Source organism: Mus caroli, chromosome 17, assembly GCF_900094665.2.
Source record: "Mus caroli chromosome 17, CAROLI_EIJ_v1.1, whole genome shotgun sequence".
In the NCBI taxonomy this organism is placed as follows: domain Eukaryota; kingdom Metazoa; phylum Chordata; class Mammalia; order Rodentia; family Muridae; genus Mus; species Mus caroli.
The window spans coordinates 83,268,673-83,275,034 of record NC_034586.1 but is presented as its reverse complement, the minus strand read 5'-3'; positions in this window follow the sequence as shown (position 1 = coordinate 83,275,034).

Sequence of the window (6,362 nt, the reverse complement as noted above, 5' to 3'; positions counted from 1 at the left end):
ACCCCACCTGGGAATAAATCCTGTCTCAAAAAACCAAAAAAAAAAAAAAAAAAAAAGACCAGGGCCAACAATCTATCGGTATATGTCAAGAAGGGACCCTGGAGAACTTTCTGCTCTTCAGAATGGCCAACTTTTAATATTGGTTGGCCTCCAGAGGACACACTTGATTTGATTGTAATTTCTGTTGAAGAGACCTAGGTCTCATTCTGACCAAGCACCCTACATTTTTGTCTGGGAAAATCTGGCACTGGACCCCCCATCCAGGTTGAAACCTTGGATTCAGAAGAATAAGGCAGGCTCCCGAGTCCTAGCTCTCTGTGACTCAGAAGAAAAAACTAAGGCAAAAAAAGGTGGAGCCCAAACAGCAACCCTCGGCTCCTCCTAAGATCAATCCTGAGATCGAGGAGCCTTCAGAATGGCTTAACACACCACCCCCATAACCCCAATAACACCCCCTCAGATCCCTCAACAGGGTGCCATTGAAGGAGTAGCAGAGGTACCAGCTGCCGGAACCAAAAGCCCAGAGGGGCCAGATTCAACTACTGCATTGCCTCTACATACTTACAGCCCTCCACCAGCCGACCCTGGACAACTGCAGCCCCTTCAATATTGGCCCTTTTCCTCCTCTGATCTCTATAATTGGAAGGCAAACCACATCCCTTTCTCTGAAAACCCCTCTAGCCTGACTAATCTAATGGAATCTCTCATGTTCTCTCATCAGCCCACTTGGGACGATTGTCAGCAGCTTTTACAGGTCCTTTTCACCACAGAGGAGAAGGAAAGGATTCTGCTGGAGACATGAAAGAACATGCTGGGGGCCAATGGACAGCCAATGCAACTCCAGAACGAAATAAATGCAGGCTTCCCCCTGAATCGTCCTAACTGGGACCCTAACATGCCAGAAGGTAGGGAGTGGCTGACAGTTTTTTGCCAGGCTCTGGTGGCAGGTCTAAAAGGGGCTGGCAGACGCCGCACCAATTTGGCCAAGGTAAGAGAAATTCTACAAGAGGAAAAGGAACCCCCAGCTATGTTTTTAGAGTGCCTCTTAGAAGCATATCGGCACTACATCCCCTTTCATCCTACATCAGAGGGCCAACAGGCAGCAGTTGCATGGCCTTTATTGGGCAGTCTGCTTCTGACATTAGGAGAAGGCTACAATGACTAGAAGGTCTGCAAACGTTGTCTTTGTAAGACCTGGTTAAGGAAGCAGAGAAAGTGTACCATAAGAGAGAGACAGAGGAAGAAAAAAAGAGAAAGAGAGAAGAAGGAGGCTGAGGCAAGAGAAGATAGACAAGATAGAAGGCAGGAAAGAAATTTAACTAGGATTTTGGCTGCATTCATAGGTGATAAGGAAGTTTATAGAAAAAGAAGAGGAAATAGACAGACAGGGTAACTGGGCAACACAGGGTTGAGAAGACCTCAGAATCCTGAAGGACCCTCACGACCACCTCTAGATAAGGATCAATGTGCATACTGTAAAGAAAAGGGACACTGGGCAAGAGACTGCACCAAGAAAGAGACACCAGACCGCCCAAGATTCTCACCCTAGAGGATGATGATTAGGGGAGACGGGGCTCGGACCCCCTCCCCGAGCCAAGGGTAACCCTAACTGTGGAGGGGACCCCTACGGATTTTCTTGTTGATACCGGAGCAGAATTTTCGGTCCTGAAAGAGCCACTGGGAAAATTAAGAAACAAGAAAATCATAGTGATTGGGGCCACTGGTCAGAAGCCATGTTCTTGGACCACTGATAGGAGGGTTGACCTAGGAAGAAGCCAAGTAACCCATTCCTTCCTCGTCATCCCTGAATGCCCCATGCCATTACTGGGAAGAGACTCACTATCAAAATTAAAAACCCAAATAAGCTTCTCCTGGGGAGGAACCACAGTCACTTGGCAAACCCCCACCTCTATCATTTCATCTCTAAAATTAGAAGAAGGATATAGATTACATGAGCCTCCAGCCCCATCGAGAAAAGTACTGGAAGGGACCTGGTTAGAGAGATATCCCCAAGCTTGGGCAGAGACTGGGGCCATGGGAGAGGCAAAAAGGGTACCTCCCATCATTGTGATGCTAAAAACTGGTTTGACTCCTATCAGGGTACAACAATACCCCATGAGCAAGGAGGCCCAAGAAGGCATCAGGCCTCACATTCAAAGACTCTTGGAACTGGGTGTTCTGGTCCCTTGCCAGTCTCCCTGGAACACTCCGTTGCTGCCAGCTAAAAGCCAGGCACTAATGATTATCGACCAGTGCAAGACCTAAGAGAAGTAAACAAAAGAGTACAAGATATTCATCCTACTCTCCCTAACCCTTACAACCTGCTCAGTTCTCTCCCCCCTGACAGACGATGGCACACGGTTCTGGACTTGAAGGACGCATTCTTTTGCCTGAAACTACATCCCATAAGCCAGGTGATCTTTGCTTTTGAGTGGAGAGACCCAGATTTGGGACAGGCTGGACAGCTAACTTGGACGTGTTTGCCCCAAGGTTTCAAAAACTCTCCTACCCTCTTCGATGAGGCCCTACACCAAGACTTGGCACCATTCAGGTCAGAAAACCCACAAGTTTCTCTCATCCAGTACGTTGATGATTTACTTCTTGATGCCAACACCGAGCAAGAGTGCAGACTGGGGACCGAGAGATTACTGGCAGAATTAAGTGAATTAGGGTACAGGGCATCCGCAAAGAAAGCCCAAGTTTGCCAGACAGAAGTAACCTATTTGGGTTATTCTCTCAGGGGAGGGAAGCACTGGCTGACAGAAGCTCGAAAAAAACTGTGACTCAAATCCCTACCCCAACAACCCCAAAGCAGATGAGAGACTTCCTGGGCACAGCTGGGTTTTGTAGGCTCTGGATCCCAAGCTTTGACACCCTGGCAGCCCCACTTTACCCCCTCACTAAAGAGACTGGGACATTCTCATGGACCCCTGATCATCAGTGGGCCTTTGAAGAGATTAAAAAGGCCTTACTCAGTGCACCAGCCTTAGCCTTGCTGGAACTGACCAAGCCCTTCACTCTTTATGTAGATGAAAAAGCAGGGATAGTGCAAGGGGTCCTAACCCAAGCCCTGGGGCCATGGAAACGACCTGTGGCCTACTTGTCAAAAAAACTAGATCCAGTAGCCATTGGATGGCCATCTTGCCTAAAAGCCATTGCTGCTGTGGCACTACTTCTCAAAGATGCTGACAAACTGACTCTGGGCCAACAAACTATAGTAGTAGCCCCCCACACCCTGGAAAGCATCGTCAGACAACACCTGACCGCTGGATGACTAATGCCCGCATGACCCATTATCAGAGCCTCTTACTAACTGAAAGAGTGCAGTTTGCACCCCCTGCTATCCTGAATCCTGTCACCTTGCTACCGGAGGCCAACGACTCCCTCCCTACCAGTGCACCAGTGTATGGACATCCTGGCAGAAGAAACTGGAAGCAGGAAAGACCTCACTGATCAGCCATGGCCAGGGTGCCTCAATTGGTACACGTATGGTAGCAGCTTCATGGTTGAAGGTAAGCAAAAAGCAGGGGCAGCAGTGGTCGACGGGAAACAAACCATCTGGGCCAGCAGCTTGCCTGAAGGGACGTCAGCCCAAAAAGCAGAGCCGATCGCACTCACCCAAGCCTTGAGACTGGTGGAAGGAAAGAATATCAATATTTACACGGACAGCAGGTACACTTTCGCCACCGCTCACGTACATAGGGCAATTTATAAATAGAGGGGGCTACTCACATCTGCAGGAAAAGATATTAAAAATAAAGAAGAAATCTTGAGCTTACCAGAAGCCGTACACTTGCCAAAAAAACCTGGCCATTATACACTGCCCTGGTCACCAGAAAGGCCAAGATGTCATAGCAAAGGGAAATCAGATGGCTGACCTAGCCGCCAAACAGGCGGCCCAGAGAGCTGATTCTCACAGCTAGAGAGAAAAATGAGGAACCTAAGGGCCATTATGAACTCAGAAACGTAGGCTTTAACTACACCCCAGAGGATCAGGAACTGATAAACAAACTACCTGAGATATTGGGGTATTCTCCCCATGGAGTGGCAAGGACCCAAGGTGGTCACTCAGTCTTGCCCACCAAGGAAGGACAACAATATGTAGCTAAGCAGTTTACTGATTGGCCTAAGGGGCGTACTTGGGGGCTCAGATTTTACATGCAAGGATGGGACAATGGCTTCATTTTCCACATTCGCGTCAGGGTTGAGAGCCCTCCCACTATTCTTACTGGATCAGGCAAAATACAGGAGTTTCCTCCCCGACAAGTACTACCACCACCCCTCCCCCACGATTCCCGAGCCCCAACCCCAGGGGAAGATCGTTCCCAGCGCAGAAACCTCCACCCGGCCTTCTGCTACTGGTGAAAGACTCTTTGGTCTCATTCAAGGGGCTTTTAAGGCTCTCAATGTTACAAATCCTAAAGCTGCGACTTCATGTTGGCTCTGTTTGGCAGCCGGGCCCTCTTATTATGAAGGAGCGGCAGCAGGTGGTTCAATTACTATGATTTCAGATGCAAGCTTCTACCCCTGGGGGCAATCTAAGAATAGGCTCACCTTAGCCTAAATTTCAGGATCAGGGAAATGTATAGGGGTTGTACCTCCTTCTCATAGACACCTCTGCAACCATATCTGGACTATTCCTGCTTCTTCCAAAAACCAATATCTTTGGCCTGGCAACCATTATTGTTGGGCTTGCAGCTCCAGATTGACTCCCTGTGTTACTACTGCTGTTTTCAATCAGTCAAAAGATTTTTGCTTGTTAAAGCAGTTAATCCCTAGGATATACTACTACCCTGACAACAAGGTCCTAGACGCTTATGACTTCAAAAATACCAGAAAGAAGAGAGAGCCTATCTCCCTCACCCTCGCAATGGTCATGGGTTTGGGGCTAGCAGCTGGAATTGATACGGGGACCCCAACAACTGAAACCAGGTCTAGAAGGGCTGTAAGCAGCAATGAAAGTAGATATTAAGGCTTTAGAAAAGTCAGTCAGTCAGTTAGAAGAGTCTTTGACCTCACTCTCCAAAGTAGTCTTACAGAATAGGAGAGGCTTAGATTTATTATTCTTCAAAGAAGGAGGACTGTGTGCAGCCCTAAAAGAAGAATGCTGCTTCTATATTGACCATTCAGGAGCAATTAGAGACTCTATGGCCAAACTCAGAGAAAGGTTAAAAAATGAAAATGAGAGTGAGAAGCTAATGGAGGATGGTTTGAAGGTTGGTTCACAAAATCCCATGGATGACTACTTTACTATCTGCCCTCATGGGCCCCTTATTAGTTTTGCTTCTTTAATTTACTATAGGTCCCTGCATAATTAACAAGATAATGGCTTTCGTCAGACAGCGGGTCAGTGCTGTACAGCTGCGCCAACAATATCAAAAAGTAGAGCAGGCTGATATGGGCTGTACTGAGTTAGAGGTTTAATTTTTCTAGTTCTATGATTAGAACTATTTACTAGGAGTGGGGAATGTAGGACCCCAACTCAATGTGTTTCTTAGACCCCCTAGAAACGAAACCCAGCATGGAGTTCTTTTTTCTTTCTCCATCAGCGTGAGAGATGAGTTGTAATTCACCATCCCCATTTTTACGATGTTTACTCAGCTTCCCCATTCTTGGTAGTCTTATCCTCCCCTCACTTTACGGTTTATTCTTTAAAAACCCTGGACTGCAACTGCTGGGGGTTGATCTTCTCTGCCCCTGTGCGGGTTATGAGCTCGGCCTCAGTATGCTGATTTTCAAATAAACCTCATGCGATATTGCATCAAGAATGGTTTCTCTCCAGTTATTGTGGTGTCGGCTCATCCCGGGATTTGAGCAAGGGTCTCCCCAAAACGGGGATCTTTCAGAGTCATAGAACATCAGTTGCCCGTCTTTGACTGCCAGACCTCATAGCTTACCATTTTCCCATTCAGACCAAAGCCACAAAATGCACCCAATGCATCTCTTCATAGTGACGAATAACTTCCATGACTGAGCTTTGCTGAAGGGAGCCTGTATGAACAGAACAGATCTGCTTGAAATACAAAGTCAAAAGTTAAGAGCAACAGGATTAAGGTTGTATGTGGGGAATGTCCCATACACTCAATTCAGTTGTAAATTAGCAATGATCAGACACATGGCCTGGCCTCCTGGTGTGGGGGAGGTGGCTTTGAGAATCAACAGAAAAACCCATTACTTCTCAAGTGTAGTGGAGGCTATGATTCAAACTAACTCAGCCGGCTGATAAAGATTTTTAGCCATCTTCATAATTGGAATGAATCATACTTACTAGAAGGACTCAGGAACTGTGTCCACTTGACAAACCAATCTTTCAGGCAGCCATCTGGCTCCATCTTCTTTTTGTGAAAAAACACAAACAGAAC